This window comes from Halichondria panicea, chromosome 15, assembly GCF_963675165.1.
Source record: "Halichondria panicea chromosome 15, odHalPani1.1, whole genome shotgun sequence".
In the NCBI taxonomy this organism is placed as follows: Eukaryota; Metazoa; Porifera; class Demospongiae; order Suberitida; family Halichondriidae; genus Halichondria; species Halichondria panicea.
Genome location: NC_087391.1, coordinates 3,400,152 through 3,420,941, shown reverse-complemented (window position 1 = coordinate 3,420,941; position 20,790 = coordinate 3,400,152). Strand labels below are relative to the sequence as shown.

The 20,790-nt window shown below is 42.3% G+C and overlaps 1 pseudogene; it reads left to right on the top strand.

Moving 5' to 3' along the window:
- LOC135349371 (uncharacterized) lies at positions 1-1,707 on the top strand (annotated as a pseudogene).
- Positions 1,708-20,790: the final 19,083 nt, after the last annotated feature.

The following is a 20,790-nucleotide window of genomic DNA, read 5'->3' as shown; positions in this document are numbered from 1 at the left end:
TTATAGTTACCATACCAATGCCACAAAGACATGGCTAGTCACCACGCCACCTCACTACCAATTGGCAGTATCAGCCTTCAGAGGTACTCAAGTATATATATCTATGGAGGGAAAACCCCATCTAGGTACCTCTCTTGGCTCCAAGGAATATTCTGACAAGTGCACCAAGGAAAAGGTGGCAGAGTGGAGCCTGAAGCTTGAGAAGTTGACCACCATCGCGGAAACAGAACCTCATGCAGCCATCACCCACGGACTAGCAAGCAAATGGACATATCTCTCCCGCACGACCCCTGACATAAGTGAACACCTAGAGCCACTGGAAATGACAGGAAGGCTCCCCCCTAGTGATACCGAAAGAGAACTATTAGCCTTGCCCGCGAGACTGGGGGGAATAGGACTACACAACCCATCAAAACGCTCCTCTGCGGAATACTCAGCTTCGCAAAAAATCACCAGCGCCTTGAAGACCATGATTTTAGAACAGTCCACCACTTACTCACCAGAAGTATGTGAAAACCAGCTTAAGGCCAAAGGGGAAACACACAAACAAAGGCGCTCACAACAACTAGAAGCTGCCAGCCTCCTCAAGCCAACACTCTCTAGCACCCTTCAACACTCAATGGCACTAGCCCAGGAGAAAGGAGCCTCAAGCTGGCTGACCGCCCTTCCAGTGTCAGAATTTGGTTTTAACCTACACAAATGTGCTTTCCGGGACGCCCTATGCCTGAGATACGGCTGGCTACCTTCAAGCACCCCTACTAACTGTAAATGCGGAAAAACGTTCTCTGTCGAACACGTATTATCATGCCCCAAGGGAGGGTTTCCATCACTACGTCACAACGAAATCAGAGACATAACGGCCAACCTCCTATCAGAAGTCTGCAACAATGTATGCATCGAACCACACTTGCAGCCAATCTCAGGAGAGCACCTCCCAGGAACATCACAGAAGGAGCTCGCCTAGACATTGCCGCAAATGGGCTATGGGGAGGCCGCTTCGAACGCACCTACTTTGATGTGCGCGTGTTTAACCCCCATGCAGCCTCAAACAGACAGACCAACCCCTACAGAAAACACGAAATGGTAAAGAAACGTGCTTATGAAAGTCGAATCCAAGAAATAGAGCACTCTTCCTTCACACCACTCGTGATGTCATCAACAGGAGGCCTTGGCCCCGCTTCAACATCCACTTACAAGCGTCTTGCCACCCTCCTGGCCGCAAAATGGGACCAATCCTATACCTCCACAATGAATTGGCTGAGATGCCGCCTCTCGTTCTCACTCCTAAGATCTTCAATCCAAGCCATCAGAGGAGCTCATTCAACTGCAGGAAAGGCCTCAAAAGCAACTTCCCTCCCAATCGATTTAGTGATCAGTGAGTCACTGATAACAGGCCACTGATCCTTGAACATTGAACTAACTAGCATAATTAATGCACTGTACATTGACATTGAACTAACCTGCCCTATACAGAATGTGTGTCTTTTGAATTAATTGAGTTTTAGAGAGTTTTGGCCGGAAGTGGGCGGATCTGCATAACTTCCACACAGTCACATTTTTCACATACTTAGGAACCCCCCTCCACAATGGATGCTCTAAAACAGCCCTCAACTTCCACTAGTTTGTGGTTTAGGAGGAATGTATTATCTTGTCATTATTATCTTGTACTTAGACAACTAAGTGGTGAAATTTCATTGTTGTGAAACAGTGGTGGGCGGACCTTCATACAAACGGAAACCACACTGTAAAAACAAAGTAGAAATGTTGCTGAGAATAACACATTGACAGAAATACCTTTTTTCCTTCATCCACACTCTTTTTGGCTCTGCATGTATGATACAAAGTAACTCTAGTTACGTACCATTTGTATAATTGTGAACAGAGTAGAGTGTATAATAAAATCAATAATACCTTTGATACCGTGGACAGCGGAGATAGTCTTGTCAGAAGCAGCTAGAATAAATTAAAACACAACACTGTGACTGGAATTTAAACTAACCTTTGACTTCCAGGTTTACTCTCTCCTCTGAGTTTCATTTTGAACCCTGAAAGATTGGATGATTTTTATGCCACATAAATATAAGCACATCCTTGGACAGCGGAGGTAGTCTCGTCAATTAAAACCACAACACTGCACGTGACTGGAAATTTAACTACTCCCAGAGTACCTTGGCCTTTTGGACCCTGAACATTTGTATGACCTTCACACCAATACGTATGGGCATATTCGATACCTTTTGCAGATGTAAGATCTGTGCCATTGGTGGTCGTCTCGGCAGAAGTAGCTGGAATCATTAATTAAATACTGTGATTGAGCAACATAAACAAACATTTGACCCTACAGCCTTGGGCACTGCTCTTCTGAGAGTCCTCTTGGGTTCTGAAAATTGTAAGACTTTTATGCCACGTGTATTGGCATACACGTCACTGATACCTTTGATGCTCTTAACAGACGTAACACCTCTAGTGTCGTCAAGAGTAGCTGGAATAATGAGATACATTAATTAAAACATAATACTGTGATTGAGCAACATAAACAAACCCAGTGTGACTACGGCACTGCTCTCCTCTTGGGTTCTGAAAAAATGTAAGACTTTTATGTCACGTGTATACACGTCACTGATACCTTTGACGCTCTTAACACCTCTAGTCTCGTCAAGAGTAGCGGGAATGGGACTGGGCAATGAACCTTGACGTCTGGTGTACCCCCTCTTCCGATTGTCATATTGGGCTCTGGAAATGGTATGTCACAGTATGCCACGTATATATGTACGTAAAATAATTATTGGGACATTAATATTAATACCCTTCGCAGACGTAACACTAAGGGTAGTCATTAAACAAACCCGGTGTACCTGCAGTCTTGGGCATTGCTTGACACCTTCTTCTCTTGGGCTCTGCACAATTGTAAGACGTTCATGCCATTATTATGTACACGATAATGCACATTTCGAAATCAGATACCCTTTGTAGACGTAGAGGTAGATCTTGTCTTGTCAGCAGTAGCTGGAAAATTTGCTACATAAACACAACACGTGGGCAAAAAACTAACTTTTGACTCCTACAATCTTGGCGCTGGTGTGCCCCCTTTTCTCTGAAAATTCCGGGTGTGAATTTCACTTAAAAATATGCACCTTTGACTTCTATCCCAGACACGTCATCCTCACTATCAGACATAGTCGTGGCTAGTGACGAACATAGAGTGTAAAAGTTAATTGTTAATTATACCGCTTAGACGAGATAGCCCAGAGAAGCTGCAGTATAAATACCAGCATATCTAAACTTACCAGACTTAGAACACGTCGTATGCTCAGAACCTACAAATAATTTTTAATTATGCAGCATATCCAGGGGATAACAGCACATCATCAGGAATCGGAACGCAGCCTTCATGATACCACATGTTACACGTGGCCATCGGCAAAACCTCCGGTCTTCGACATAAGCAAAACAACTCAACCGACTTTCTGTGGACAAGCCGCCTTTTCTCCTTGATATCGTTGAAAATACGATGAGAGTTGGTGGTTCGCTCTTGAAACATTCTTTCAGGTGAATTCGCATACTTGATTGATCATAACTGCTTTCGAAAGGATCGATTCTTGAACACAAATCTGCAGCCACATACAGTCCACAATCCTATCTGTTTTTGAACATTAACCACGTTGATGGTCACAGAATGCTGTTGAGACTTCAGAATTGTGCAAACTTGCTGAGCTGATGCGGTCAGGATGGTATGCAGGGAGTCGTATAAATCAACGCTTCCGTGTTCAGAAAATACATTCGAAACACAAGCCCAGTGACAGTCGTTAACACATAAAATCTGCAAAAACTCATCCGAAACTGACAGCCAGGTCTTCCTATCTCTATATAGAAGACCGTTTTGTCGAGGGTAAGCAGCTGCACTGATATATAGATTAAGGAAGGAGAGGGATAGGAAACGGCAGCTGATCACGTGCCACTTGATGCTTGTGGTTAGAAGTCCTTTGATCTCAATCCGCGTTTCGCTTTTTAATTAGTTAGAGAAAAAGCGTAACTCAGCTGCACGAAAAACTCTGCTAGAAGAGACGACCATTCAGGGAGGTTTTGTTCATATGATGCCTGCCTTGTGCATTTTTTGGAGAAAATTTCAAGGTAAGGCGCTTTTTATAGCTGTTTTTGTCTTGATTTCATGTAATTTGACTGTTTGGGTAAATGCATGCAAAAGTTTTTATTAGCATTGAATATCTTCTAATGCTTATAAGACATGGACTGGTGATACTTACTTTTGGGATTAATTCGATTGGCTGGCAGAAACATGCCATTTAACGTAAAGTAAATAAAATTTAATGGCTATACTTCAATGTTTTATTAGCTGGTCTCAACTTTGCCAGTAAAGTTTTTAGAGAAATACTGACACACCTAAATTCTTTGTATAGGCTTGAAAATGCCTCTGACTCGTCGAAAGGACCGGGCCCGCAAGAAGAGACTGGAAAGAACCTCAAAAAATGCGACTATTTTAAATGAGTCACACAAGAATACCGACACAAGCAAGTCAAGCACAACTCATATTGACTCACATGAGAATACTGACACAAGTCTAGACTCTGAAACTATTTCACACACCCCAAATTGAACCAAATGTACATCTGAGTGATCTCCTACGAAATCCCCAGTTGCGTAAACCCTGAAATTGCCCCAGGGATGACTTCTCTTTGTATGAAGTTGTGTAAAATTAGCTCCGCTGCTACCACCAGCCGTCAACCAGTAGTGATTACCCATTGCTTAACAGTGAAGAGTGATTTGAAGTGGCTATTGTATGTCCATAACAATACAAATTCTTTGGCCCTAGTGTTAATATCAGAAGGAATCAGATTTACATCCTCTATAAAGGATGTTATAGCTCCTCGAATGACTTCACAGGAGGCGATATACTTGTACTTGCCATGGTTTCTTGTGAGCATTTTGTTCTTGGAGGATGAAAAAATGAAAAGAAGTCCGTGGGCGGCGGGGACAAAAACATGACGTAGGCGAAACGCGGATGTTTTTCGAAGATTCCTACGTTTCATATCCCTCTCCTTCCTTAATCTATGACTGATATGACTTGCAGACAACCATTTGCCATTCGTTAGAGTGTCTTCATCACCCTTTGTAAGTGTGTATCCATTCAGTCAAGTTTGGATCTAAGAGAAATATATAGAGGCATCAAAATACACTTTCAGCCTGAGACAAGTTCAAGAAACCACAGTTCGTGGGGCCTGAATTATGAAAACACTAATTGTACCGAGGAGAGACAGACTTAAAATACATTTAAAATACATGCACAATACAAATATTCACCTGTAGTTTTCTTCTTCTTCATCGGTGCTTTTTTCTTTTGTTCTTCCCGCTGAATCTTTTTCTCTTCCCGCTGAATCCTTCTCTCTTCTTTCTGTCGTTCAATCTCCTTTTTCTCCTTTTGTTTTTTCTCTGCTGATTCAATCCACTGCTTACTTTTGATTTAGGAAGGTGGCTTGGGAAAATCTAACGTGTGCCCAAGCGGTGAGACATAGGGCAGTGGCTTTGCTGGTGTAACAAGGTGTGCTGGGTTCAATTTCTGTTTCATAATTGGCTCTTGGGTACGCAAACGAACAGGATTTCCATCTGCTATGTGTGTGGATCTCGATATCCTCACTACCAATTGAAGAACGATAGGCAGGTTTTCTCTTAGTCTGCGGACGGAATATATGAAATACCAGTGTTGAGTTCTGACAGTTCTATAGCTAGCCAGTAGCCTAGGCAATTAATGTAACCTAGTCTATACTAGCTATAGGCTCACACATCAGATTTACTTCAACTTAATACTCATAGAGATTTTACCATGTGGTGCAGAGACCAACAAAAAATGACACTAAAAAATAGAGCATGGGGAGACACAGATATGGACATGGAGATTTCTAGAACATTCCAGTAGATTGCACAAGAGCACATGACAAGAACAAACATAACAGAGATTACATGAGAGGTGATAGTGTAAATCAGTTAATATTGCATTCATACACCGCCGGCCAAGACCAGATGGTCTTTTAGTGTAGCGGGTACTATATATCAGTGAGGGAGTAAGACATCTTCCTTGCTTGCCCAAGCGGCAGTTCTTCGAAAGTCGAAGGATCCACGCAGTGACACGCTTGAGGTCATTGAAATCAGAGTATTGCTCAAAGGGAATTACTGGTGACTGAGATTGTGTCACCAAATGGAGAGCAACTTCTTTCTCTTCATCGCTACTCACGTTTGGAGTTAGTAAGGACTTTGGCCAGTCATCGGATGGCAATTTGAGCCATGAGGGACCATTTCACCACAATGAATGTTCCAGGAGCTCCGATGGGAAAAGACCTCTGGATGCAGAGTCGGCTGGGTTTTCAATACCACTAACATGACTCCATCGTTCTGGACTGATGGGGTCAACAATGTAGGAAATTCTGTTTCTAATGTAGGTCTTGAATCTTCGTGGACTTCCTATGAGCCAATTGAGGACAATGGTCCAAGCAAAAACAGAGCTGAGTGGTAGTTTGAATAATTGGCAAACATAGTGTAGAAGTTGCATTAGCAGGTAGGCACTTCGAGTCAAGGAATTGTCAATCGCTTAATAGGAGCTACCTTGGTTTTGGATATCACCAATGAAGTTTGAACATTACTCGAGGAGTCAATCATCCTGAGATAGATGACTGCGGCATAAGCACGCTCAGAGGCATCGCTAAATCCGTGGAGTTGCATTGAGACGATTTGAGAATTCTTGTCAAATGGCATCGTGGAATGTGCTTGTTCGTAAGAAGATGCAACTCAGAGCGCCATTGTAGCCAAGCGTCAAGGATCGCTTGTGGCACAGGATCATCCCAATCGACTTTCTGTTCCCACAATTGCTGAAGAAGTATCTTGACTTTGATGATAGTACGTGAAAACCATCCTAAAACGTCAAACTAGTGCTCGCTTGGTGATGTTTGCAATAGGGGGCAACTCTGGGTTGAGTGGCATTCCACTCAATTCCTAATGTCTTCGTATACAGATCAGGATTAGGTAATTGTTGAGTTGGTTTAGCATCCCAGAACTGTCGATTCACTGGAATTCCATTTCCTCAATCAAGAGCGTTTGGGACATATTTGCAGCAAATGAAGATGCAGAGACTCCAAAGGTAACTCTTGTCATGCGATAGAGCGTCTTTCTCCAAACGAATCTGTGAAGATCACGGTCAGGGGGATTAGCTCTATCGCACGATACATTTTACTTATGTCAGCAGTTAGGGCCACGCGATGAAATCTGAATCTCAGGAGGATATCGATAAGAGTAGAGTGGACAGTTGGTCCGACAAGTAAAATATCATTCAGCGAGACACCGCTTGCAGATTTAGCTGAAGCATCAAACACGGCTCTGATTTTGGTAGTGGTGCTATGCTCCTTTCTGACGGCGGTAAAACTCTTCTTCAGGAGGAGAGCTCGATTAGAGGAACCGGCTCTGCGTGTTCCATCTCTTCCTTAAATTGACCCTTTGAGCATAGTGATTTTTCCAGTGATAGAAACCTTCTCACGGCCTGAGATCTTGATTCTCCAAGTGGTTTGGATTTAGGCTTCTTAGGTAAAGGTACAATGAATCGTCCTTCTTCAGTACGAGTGTGAGTATCCTTGAAGTGCTGGATTACAGAACGCTCATCCGAGGATAGATTAGATGAATCCCAGAATTGTCTGAGTAAGTCGTTGCCTGATGTGGTGAGAAACAATTGTGACATGAGTGGAGGCATGCGAGCGAGTCAATGCATGCGAGTCAATTTTTCCAGCTAAATCAAATATGGTTTCAAAGGCGGCTGGTGATCCAGGAGGTCCAGACCGCCGGCCATGTTGCATCGCATCAGTGTAGACATCAATTCCAAGTAGTACATCAATTCTTACAGGCTGCCCAAAGTCTGGGTCAGCCAGCTTGAGGTCATCGAGGTGAGTATTGAATTGTACTGGTTGAATTGGTAGATCGCAAGACAACAACAGCTATACCCTTGCTAGTGGTATGGATGGAGGACACATTGAGTGTAGCGACAGTCTGCAACGGAGATTGATGCGAGAGTCCAGCGATACCAGAGATACGAATATTGTGACGGGAACGGGGCAAACATAGGCTTTAGGTTATACGCTCGGAGATGAATGAAGTGGACGAAGCCGAATCAAGCAATGCACGAGCCTTAACAAAAGAACCATCAGGAGCCTTGATGAAGACTTGACATGTCATCAGTAGAGAGTTGAAAACGATCCCAGCTGCCGTATTGCTGGATACCGTGGTCTCTAGTTGTGGATTGGGAGCCCTTAAAGTCTGATTGACTCAAATTATCTTCTTTGTTCTCACTGTGAATGAGTGTATGATGAGGTTTTTGACATTTCCTGCATCTGTTCAAACTGGGACACTGCCTGGAGGAATGTCCTGGACGAAGGCAATTGAGACAGAGTTCACTCGTCTTAATAAGGGACACCATTTTGTCTCGAGGAAGAGAATTGAAGCGAGTGCATACGTAGAGAGGGTGCTTTTCATTCTTGCAAAGAGTGCAGTTAACATCGGTAGCGTATGAGGTGGATATCGCCTGGACTCACTGACATACATTGTGCTCTAAGGTTGATAAATTCCAACAGATCTTTGGTATTTCTGTGGAGTGATCTAGCTTCAGTTCTAACATAAAAGTGATGAAAGATCCAGAAGGTTCCTGACCCATGGCCTTGAGAGCTCTAAGGTGCTGCTGCGCAGTGTCATGTAAATAGCGAAGTTCCTTCCCAGAGCCTTCTTTCAGTGAGGAAATTTCGATAATATTCTTGACGTGAGTCTGGTGGATTATTCTGGGACGATCATAACGAAATGTTAGGCAATCAATTGCTTGAGTGTACTGATCTCCGGATTGAGACAGACCCTCGATTACTTTCTTTGCCGTGCCGTCCTTGAGTGATTGTCTGAGGTAAACTAATTTTTCTGTGTCAGAGAGACTGGAACGGTCGTGAATAGAAATGCTAAATTGTTCCCGAAAGTTCGCCAATTTAGGAGATTAGGTGGGAACTTAGGCAATCTGACTCCCCTTGAAGCTGTTGTGGTTAAAGTCCATAGATGGAGGAGTGGCTGGGGTGAGAATGAGTTTCTTGAGTTGCAGACTGCAATCGAAGACTTCCCTTTCCAAAGAGTTGGTGGAAGTTTCAACCCTTCCCTCAGTCCAGAGTTTGGCAGATTTCTCCAAGTTTCTTCTTGCAATCTGAGATATGTTCTTGATATTGATGGAGTTCGGCTGACTCAGTTGTCAGTCTACTGATCTCAGAATCCACTGTTTGTTCTAAGGGGTGTTACCCTGCGTAAAGCAACCATTTTTGCACCAGAATCGGAAGACAAATTACAAATTGTTCATTGCAAGGTTAATCATGTCATCATCGTGTCGATCAAGCACATCTTGTTCTTTATTAAGCACTTCTGCCTCAATAGCATCGATCAGCATAATGATGTTTCTTAAATTCTGCATCAAGAATGTCTAGCTTTTGAGCCATCCGTTGGGCAAAGCTGTAGGTTCGTGGACCATGGTTTCAAGGTCTTTCAACTTAGTATTCAAACGAGTGATAGAGGCCCCTCTTCGTTTGCGGAGAGTAGAGAGTGTTGGTTGATCTGATTTGCTCATTGTTAGCAGGTAACTTTGAGGAGGTTAGCGAGTATCGCGACAGTTATATCGACAGTCGATTGTTCAATCGTGCCCAGTGGCAGTTAACGAGTATCGTATCAAAAGTCGATCGGTAATCGTATCGTGCCCAATGGCAAATGGTCACAGTGACGGTAGAACGTAAATCACAATCGACAATCTAAGATAGAACCAGTTGAGTAGTTACAGTTCGGAAAGTATCCGGTTCGAAGAACCAAAATATGTTGAGTTCTTTCTTAGATAGACAGTTCTATAGCTAGCCAGTAGCCTAGGCAATTAATGTAACCTAGTCTATACTAGCTATAGGCTCACAGATCAGATATACTTCAACTTATTAATACTCATAGAGATTTTACCATGTGGTGCAGAAACCAACAAAAAATGACACTAAAAAATAGAGACACAGATATGGACATGGAGATTTCTAGAACATTCCACTGATACACATGTAGATTGCACAAGAGCACATGAGCACATGACAAACGTAAGTAGAACAGAGATTACATGAGAGGTGATGGTGTAAATCAGTTAATATTGCATTCAACAACCAGTGTTAGAACCTCTAGTTCAAATTCCTCAAATTGCTCCTCTGGAAAAACAAATGCAGCTTCATTTAAGGGGTATACTCCGGTCACCCTTTTGATGGTCATTGCCTCGTCCCACGCTTCACAGGAGAACTCTCCCAGGATTTTCTCCAACTGCTCTTTAAAGCTGAGAAGACTCCTTTGTCTAAAGGCTGAGATACCTGGGTTGTGGGTGGGAGGACAAACAAGACAACTTGTTCACTGGCAGCAAGTTTAACCATGTCCGGGCAAAAATGTGATGAACACCCATCTAAGAGTAGTAGCAGAGGCCTCTCTGAAGGGGCGCAACATAGAAAACGGTTAACAAACCAGTCACTCTGTGTAGTTAAGGCCTGGGTCAGGCACTGATAAGATTAATTTTATTCATTCTCAGGTATATTAAGGACTGGGACCTTCAATTATTGCTGAATCAGCTAAAACGCAGCCACGCCCACGATTTTTAATATGTTTTGTGTGTAAAAATTTTGTGCAGCTACTGATCTTTTTTAGTTCTAAAAACGGTGTTCTAAACCTTCCTTTTAGCTCTTAATTCTTAGTGTAGTAGGTAGTTCAAAGGCTTAAGCAGACATATCTGCTGGGAGAGAGCCACTTCTTTGGCCAAAGGTGAGATTTTGCACAAAACTTAGTCTTACAGCTGACAATAAGTGACATTTTTATTTTTATAGGCTAATAACTTACTCTAAATAGAACATGATGCTCTCTCCCAGCGGATATGTCTGCTTAAGCCTTTGAACTACCTACTACACTAAGAATTAAGAGCTAAAAGGAAGGTTTAGAACACCGTTTTTAGAACTAAAAAAGATCAGTAGCTGCACAAAATTTTTACACACAAAACATATTAAAAATCGTGGGCGTGGCTGCGTTTTAGCTGATTCAGCAATAATTGAAGGTCCCAGTCCTTAATATACCTGAGTTACCAACATTTAATGTAGATGATGTAGTGTTAATGAGATTTATAACCATTATTAATGTTATTCATTGCAATTGATGTCACGTGTCAAGAAGAAGTCAAGGTACTTGCTTAGCTAGCTGCTGGAACTATTGTACAGAATCTTTAGCAACAAATGCGGTGGACTTGCACAAGGTAAGACTAGTTGTTTAGGCCCTCATGATTATATTTCCAGCGGGGGAAGTCAATATGTGCAAAACTGCCTTAGCTATACTGGCTTCTTTAGCTCTGACAGCCACTCTAGAGGTAGGCTATGCTGTGTATCTCAAGAATACAGTAACTCCTACTCTTCCCCCGCCGGATATTAGTACCTAGCAATGATAAGTTCATCTAGCCTTGTTTTTGAAGCTTGATCTTAGCATCTTCATGGCCGCATTTGTAGTTCTTCTTATTAAAAGTTGGCATGACATCATCACCATTTTTGGGGCTAATTAGCATAATTGAATTAAGCTAATTAGTTTTTTGGAAAAAGAAAACATTGAGCTTCATTTTGGATCATTTTGATGCAGCATACACTGTATATTGCAAATAATACAGCAGTATGAACATAGTGTTAAATTTTGGTATTTACAGCCAGACCCGGGCCTTAACTACGCAGAGCATGGAACAGCTCCATATCCATTTTTCGAATACGTGTTTGGAATTTCACCAACAGCAAGTTCAGTTTTCATCTTTCGATTGAAGATCACAAATGGTAGTATGCAGTCGCCAGTTGCATTGACACAGGTTACCTGATCAGAGGTGATACATGATAGATTCTTCTGCCCTTTTCTGGCCACAACTTTGGGTGCTTTGGGTGCTAAAGGCATTCCGCTCTCATCACAATTGAAAATCAACCTTGGCAAAGTATTCTGAGTTAAAGTTTATCGAAATCTTTGTTACCCGACTCATAGCTTGAGCTCGTGGTTGGGCGGGAGTACGGAGAGTAATATGAGGTTGTCTTCGTTGCTCTTTCTCAATCCCTTTTCTCCAGAGATGTTGCTGTACAATGCAGATAACTTGTGTTCTAGTTCTGGTTGTGTTCTAGTTCTGGGATGCTGCACAACCAATCAAAAAATGTGCAAGTTCCCCTTCTTCCATCGTCGTAAGATACTTCTCTGGGCCAGGTCTATTTGTGGAAACATTGACTTGGGTACTCTCTTGTGCTTGTCTGAATGACAGAGTGTGATTGGATACAGCTAACCCCATACGTTTAGAGTTCGTCCAATCATGGTACACACATGGTGGTTGTATTGTGGGTACTGGATCACGGCGAAGATCGTGATCACGTGACCTTAATTGCTCCAGATATTCTACAGTGCAAATCAATCATCCGAGCCTAGGAAAAAGATGTTACATTGTGTCCTGATGTCAGTGAGTACATGATATGTATGCTCATAGGCAACCGTCTTTGGCTGTTAATTTAACCATAAATAGACTAGATATACAAGTAACTTACCATTTTCATGTACTGTATAAAGAGAAACGACTGTATAAAGAGAAACGATTCAAAAGTGACCTTTGTATGGTTGTCCGGTTAAGTAGACTGGGACAACATACTAGACACAGAAGACCTGTTGGGAGAAATGGCAAACCTTGTTCCAGAACCATTGCATACCCAAAAAAACTCTTCCTCGCCGAAAGCACCTACCATGGATTCTATTAAACAGAGAAACTCCTTACTAAAGAAATACAAGTTAACTGGTAACTTTAAATACACAAGGAACAAAATTACCTCTGAGCTTCGTAAAGCTTTCTTTATGAAACTCCATCACGCTGACTTTTTGGAAACTGTACAAAACTCTCAATAGGAAGGAAACCCTCTCTAAGATGCCCACTGTCTGGCACTGTGACAAATAGCCGAGCTAAAGCAAACATTCTCAATGAACAGTTCTTCAAAAACTTCAACCATTCTGGCAATCTACCAGGCAACAGCCTGTTTGACACTGTCTAATTTACCTGATGACTTCCTTTGCTCAGAGGATCACTACGCTGGAAGTAAAAAAATCAACTGGCTCTAATGCTAAAAAACACAGCACATTCTATAACTTTCATCAAAACTGGTAAGGTTCCCATAGACTGGAAGTTCGCTCGTGTGGTCCCAATCCCAAAGTCTGGTGACAGAGAAAATCCTGCGAACTATAGACCAATATCTATTCTGCCTGTCATTAGCAAAATTCTGGAGAGGCACATACTGAGTGTCATGACAACCCACCTCAATCCCTGTCCTCTCAACAATGGGGATTCACTGCAGGGAAATCCACCCTCATATCTTTTTCACACGACTGCCTTGAATCCCTGGATGCCCTGGATGGGCCGGGGTGTGTTCTAGGCCTTTGACTCAGTCCCTTACCTAAATAAACTAAAACAAATTGAATTAAACCCATTCATCACCATTCATCACCAAATCAAATGGCTATGTAGGCTTGTTCTTGATGGTGTAGATGCTTTCAGGAGTCCCTCAGGGGTCAATTCTTGGCCCTCTACTCTTCCTAATCTATATTGATAAGGCTGTGTGTCATCGAGCAGCATAGCAATGTATGCTGACGACATTGCGCTCTACAGGTCAATCAGTTCACAATCTGACTACTCAGATGATGTGAACTCACTCTGCTACTGGATATCACACAATCACTTGAAGTTAAATGTTCAAAAATGTTGCTACATGACCTTCTACACTCACCCACACTTCCACACTTCCGAACCCCACTCTTACTATTGACGAAGGGTAGATGTTTTCAAATACCTTGGCGTCAACTTCTCAAGTGATTTCTCCGCAATAAATCGAGAAAACTTATTGGCATGCTCCACAGGAGATACTCTAAACCTGACTGTACCTCAAAATTATACAAATCACTAATTAGACCTCATTTAGAATACGCCTCTGCTGTCTGGAGTCCCCACTTGGCTAAGGACATCAAGTTACTGGAGGACACCCAGAAGTTTGCCCGTGCACCAAGAAATGGGATGAGAATATGTGCAACATAAAAACGCTAGCTGAGCATAGTCAGACTCTGCCTAGATCATATCAGGGGACATATCCTATCCCAATCTTCTATTCACCATTAGAGTCCAGCCGTACCAATTAAGACATTTGAACACTAGCTAACACAGCTTTCGGTCCCATTCGCGACTTCTAATAATTTCAAATATTCATTCTTCGCAGATACTATAACCATATGGAATAAATTAGGTTTGACGGTATTTCTCTTGCATTCTATCAGTTACTGTACAGTTGTTGTGTACTGTTTTTTGTGTAGGTAACTGATTTGAATTAGCTACTATTCTATGGAAGGGTATTAGAGTCAAAATTCCCAGCCTGTTTGTCCCAGTAAATGTCCCGGTGTTTGTCCCAGTAAACGTCCTGGTAAAGGTCCCGGTACACGTCCCGGTACTCCCTTTTCCTGTGGGCAAGGTCGACCAGCCTCCCAAATTTGGGGTAGTTGTCACAGCCCAGCAATTACTGCTGCATCCGATCCAGTTTTGTGCCCCGGCAAGTGTCCCGGTATGTGTCCCGGTAAGTGTCCCGGTATGTGCACCAGTAAGTGTCCTGGTATGTGTCTCGGTATGTGCCCCGGCATGTGTCCCGGCACATGTCCCAGTACCAGAATAAAGATTGCGACAAGTTAACTCATGGAATGCGCATGCGCAATGGAAGTGAATGCCTCGTGCCATAAAAGAGCCTTGTGGAGGCTAAGAAGATACGAAGAACCTAGCCTTGTGAGGTTAAAAAGACAGACTTGTGAGGCTAAGAAAACACTAAGAACCTAGCCATGTGAGGCTACGAAAATGCAGCCTTGTGAGGGGCTAAGAAGACCCAAACTTCTGATTTGATTTTACACATAAACTTATGACTGTTTGTTGTTTATGTTTTGTCTCAGTTTATGTTTTGTCTCAAGAGGATCGAGGGTTGTAGTGAGGCAGCTGCCTATTATACAAGACCACTCCCTTTTTAGTCATGTAAAACGGATAATTATACACAAAATATAAAGCCAGTGTTAAATTTAAAGTTATAACGTTTAATAGATTGGAGTACAAAGGAGTATGAAACAGCACTTGAAATGGGTGGTATTAAAGTTGTTATAGAGGAATGTAGTCCAGTTCAAGAGTGTTTCCGTTGGTTGGTGACAGATATACTTGGTGTTCCTCTTCATAGAAGTTACTCCAGGACTTGCTGCACTAATCTATGTGTATAGATGTACGTCAGTGTCTTCGCTTCTACTGTACTGTCACATACATCGTACTGTCATGCACATACATCAAGACACTAATTATTATATAATGCACACTAGGCTAATCACTCCCTAAACTCTAAAGTGTATTGCCTCGAATAAATACCGCGTGAAGTTTTGCGTTTTATTCACTGGGACACATACCGGGACACTTACCGGGACACTGACTGGGACACATACCGGGACACTTACTGGGACACTTTCTGGGGCAAAGAACTGGGGCAAAGAACTGGAGCGGATGCAGCAGTAATTGCTGGGCTGTGACGACCACACCTCAAATTTGGGAGGCTGGTCGACCTCGCCCACAGGAAAAAGGCGTACCGGAACGTGTACCGGGACATTTACCGGGACATTTACCGGGACATTTACCAGGACAAACACCGGGACAAATACTGGGACAAAAGCTGGGAATTTTGACTCTAATACCCTTCCATACTATTCTGCTATTTTCTGTTAAAAAAAAAAAATTGATCCTAACCGCAATGTCCGATTTATTGATCGAGATACCTTCACCAGTTCAACTGAGTGTACCTAATAGGACTTCATTTTTAGTCTGCAGCTAGAGTTCCGCTATAGTCCTCAGTTTTTATATTTTCACAGGAGTCCTTACTGGTGCACTGTCCGAATATCGCACTGTCCGAACTTATGTCCGGCAATCGCTACAGTTTCAGCTGTAAAACAAACAATTTTCACAGTATAGCTACAGCATAAGACATTAGCTTTAAAATGGTCGTGTCTGTATCTTTTGTAGTTTTGACAATATCGGTGTCCGACATAATTATGATGACGTCCGATGATTGGTTGTCCGATGATTGGTTCTTTACTCTAGCACAGCAACTCAAGACTAATCTAACTAGAGTAACTAGAGTGACATGATAATAAAGAAACCAGGAGAGTGATGATGCAGTGCATGTAGTAGCACAGCAACTAAACTGACATGATAATAAAGAAACCAGAATGCAGTGCATGTAGCATGTATGACTAGCACAGCAACTCAAGAGCAAACCAGACTGGAGTGACATGTACTGTGGACTGGGATCACACGCTCCTGCCAGGCTGGAGTATATAGGTCAGCCAACAACCAGTCACAATTTTAGCTTTCTACTATCAATTGTTCCAGGTACGGATCACTTCAGCTGCAACTGTGTAACGTGTAGCTAGCTTTTGCTCGACAAAGAAGCTTTAACATCAAAATCTGCCACTATTTAAACCAAGATATTGTTCTGTGAAGGCTATACATGCTGCGCTGTGGTACCCAGGTGAGTGCCTGTGACAAACAAACAAACTAGAGCACTGAAGTGCAAACCCTCGGCTGGTGACATGATTATAAAGAAACCAGAACAGTGATATAAATGCAGTGCATGTTGTTGACGCTTGACTACTTGGGTCATGGTCGTTCATATTACTCTCCCACTTATTTTCGATTTTGTTTTTGTATAATTAGAAGTTCTCTAATGAAAGTTAATTGAGTTACCAAAATGTGTACTAAGAATGAATTAGAATTGGCTCACTCATAAAATTGGTCCTTCGAACGAACTGTGTATCACTACTAGCCAGTGTACTATCACTATACTCAACTGGAATTCTCTCACCACATGGTGTATTTTCCCCAACTCTGAACTTCTCAAAGAATCTACATGGCATCTAACCTCTGCAAGAGGCGTGGAGTCCTCCGAGCATCAATCACGCGATTGGGAGGCCGCCTCACTGAATTGGAAGGCACTGTTGATCAACCTTGAAGTGCCGATCATGCAAGACAACTCGTCAACAAGCTACAATCGATCGAATCCGACTTCAAAAGCTACACTTCGAAATAATCGACCTGATCGATGAAGAAGATACAGACGCAATGGAAACTGAGCAAGGAGTCATTGAGAGTCATTGACAACGATGTGTCGGACCTCACCAGTCGTCCTCACCATACGACTGGAAGCATTGATGATGTTACACTCCCTGATCGGAGACCACTATCCCGTAAACTGTCTCTGATCCAAACCGGTTTGGATCGGATTAACGACCTGAACCCGACACCCTTGTTGAACTCTCATTGCTCACTCAGTTTCAAGAAGAACTATTTGACTATAAGTTTCTCTACTCTATGACCAGCTCACAGCCATGGACATATCAGATGATGATGAATTGCTCTCGTTGCTCGAAAGACAATTGTTCACTACATCCCACAAGGTTAAACGGTTGCTCGCAGCTCATATGGACACACCTGACATCTGATGGCACGGGAGTCAGATTACCCAAGCCTACATTTGATGGGAGTCTCATTCATTGGAAACAATTCTGGGATCAGTTCGCGGTATCTGTCCATAACAAGAAAAACATTTCCAATGCTGTATATCTCCAACATGCCATCATCAAGGACGGGGATGCTAAGAATGCGATTGAGGGCTTCGGAGACAAAGCCGTGGAATGCTCAAGTCCCGCTATGACAGACCTCGTCTAATACAGCGCACTCATGTGCAACTGACCCCCTCTCTGAAAGAAGGGAACGGCCGAGAACTCAGAAAGCTACACAACGCCATTCAACAACATGTTCGTGCCCTCGGAAACCTTGGATGTGAACTACCTGGAAAATTCATTACTTCAATGATTGAGCTAAAACTCGATGTTGACACTCTCTTCGAATGGCAGAAGCACAGCCAAGCTGAGACCAGTGTTCCCCATTACCAAGCACTGCTTGATTTCATCGACATGAGAGCCCAAGCGGTAGAAGTCTCCTGTGCAACACACAAGACAGTCAAGAGACTACCTAGTAGAGTGACTTCACATGCCACTCATTCTCACCACGACAAGAATTGTGTAGCTTGCAAGATCAACCGCTGTACGTTTGCCCTGCTTTCAGGTCAATGTCTCAGGACAGCAAGATGCAAGTGCTGAAGATTAACAGATTGTGTACAAATTGTCTAAGTGGTGGCCATTTCAAGCTCCAATGCAAATCTGTGCACAAATGCAAGGAATGTCAGAAATCTCATCACACTCTGCTACATGACAGTAAAAAACCTTCCGAAGAAATCTCTGTGGGGTCCAATACAGCCAGTTTGAAATCCGATGTGCACTAATCACTGCACCTGATGGCTCGTCAGTTGAAGCTCGAGCACTACTGGATAACGCCTCCTCAGCCTCCTTTATTTCTGAACGTTTGGCACACAGCCTCGCTTTCTCGTACAAGTCAGTCAATCCGAGTGTCAGGGATTGGTGGAATGTCTCACAAACCACCTATCCAGTCAATCACAAAATTCGAACTTTTACCTTTTAGATAGCTCAATCACTTAATACTCAATGTTCATTTTCCACATGGCAAGACTACGCATGCGCACAGCATTATAATAGGAAGTCCAGTCAACTATGTACACCCACACTAAGTGGGTGTACCTAATAACAAAGTACTATTACTATAGCGTTCATCGTTACATCACTTTGTTACACATTTGTAAAAGCAATAACTTTTATCTCAATGGACCACTCAAATTTTACTGCAAATTTTACTACAAAGAATGCTTCTGCACACAGCACAAACTGGCTAATTATTTCCATGTAGTGTGAGGTGATCACAGCCATTCCGCACATTATAGGGTGTCCGTATGGACAGAACATTGCTGTGTTTAGAGGTAATAATTATTGAGACTATGCATATGACCTTGTTACCAATCTTCACTAGCCGTGACACTTGTTCGGGCTCAGGCTCAGCTTTGGCCTTCTAGTCCTCAGCAGCCTCAGCAGCCCTTGACTTCTGTCAAGCTCTGTTTTTCCGGTGCCCATACCTTGAACTGATTAGGACGCAGATGTTTCTACTGAAACTAAAAGCAAAATATGCAGTATGCAGGTATGTATAGGTAAACTTGAGTTGTATTGTGATGTCATCATTTACTTCCTGTGTTACTGTGTTTATGAAGCTGCTTTCCATTCAGATCAGATATCCAAGAGTTTGTTGCCTTGAGCTGCTATCGATCCCTGAAGCGTCCACATATTCGTCAACACCTGAATCTAAACAACAACTAATCGAAGCGTTTCTTCATAAGAAACGGTCAACTGACGTCATAATGCTGAGCACAATAAAAAGCACAATAAAAAAAACAGTCATGGCAACTAAGTGTGATTCATATTCTCGTGGAACAATATCACTCAATATCACTCTTGCAAGTTTAAACTTAATGAGTCTACAAACTTAATGAGTCTACAACCACTTTCCGGCACTGAATATGAAAACTCTGGTAGTGTGGATTCAAGTGATGACAGTATAGATACATTATCCGTCTTTGATTTCGACTCTGCTGTGTCGCCTATAATTATAATTATTATGTGCATACAATAATTATTTTATACTCAAATTTACACCTGGTATTTCATTACACCTGGTATTTTGGCATAGCAGCATTTATAGAATAATAGGTGAGTGAATTATAATTATGCTTGACATATGGTATAAGGCAGGCTTTGGACAGAAGCACATACACTATAATTATATACAGAAGGTATTTTCTCATAATAGCTTTGTTAAAAGTTGTAGTAGTGTAAAAGTGTAAATAATTATGCAATGCATGCACGAATTGTGGTGGAAATAATCATCATGTGAATCATCATGTGGAAATAATTATAATACGCTCAACTCTAGATTCTGTAAAGACCATTATCAGACCATTATCAGACTGTCTTAATATTCACCCTATATATAGACCTGCACAGTGTAACAGAACAGAACAGCCTGAGTCGCCCAAATTCAGGCAATTCCCTCAATTACCAGGACACCATCATAGCCAGCTTTTGGTCCACCTTAAACAAAGCCTTGAGTACGGAAGGTTAAAAGTAATGATAAGTTAAAAGTAATGATAATCATAATCGTGAAATATTCACCCCTGTGTATGAGAAACAGGACTGACATATGCAAGTGGCGTCAGTGGTTTGAATGGGAACAGTTTTTAGACACAGGAATACACAGGAATCGAAGAATTGGCCAACTCTTCAGCAGGCACAAGCAGATACTACTTGTGAAAATGATGACAGCTATGACACCTATATAATTATGTTATGGAACAGTATTACCGTAATTTTTGTGGGGTAAAAATTCGTTCAACTCCTCGAAAAACGGTGGAGTAAAAATTTCGTTGCTTGCACTGGTAAGCCATGCCTACGTTAAAGTTTCGTGGAGGTCAGCTTGCCCACGAAAATAACGAATATTTCACCCCAAGAAAATTACCCGCTATAATATATATGGTACTAAATTTGTTTATAGTTAAACCCCAAAACCCCACTACTCGAGGCCGTAAGCAAGCAGACTTTTTTGAGCTAAGTAGGTAATGATTGTCGAAAATTACATAATGGTGTGGTCAGCAATATTGTAATATCAGGGTATTAAATATGAACCCCACCAGGAATGAT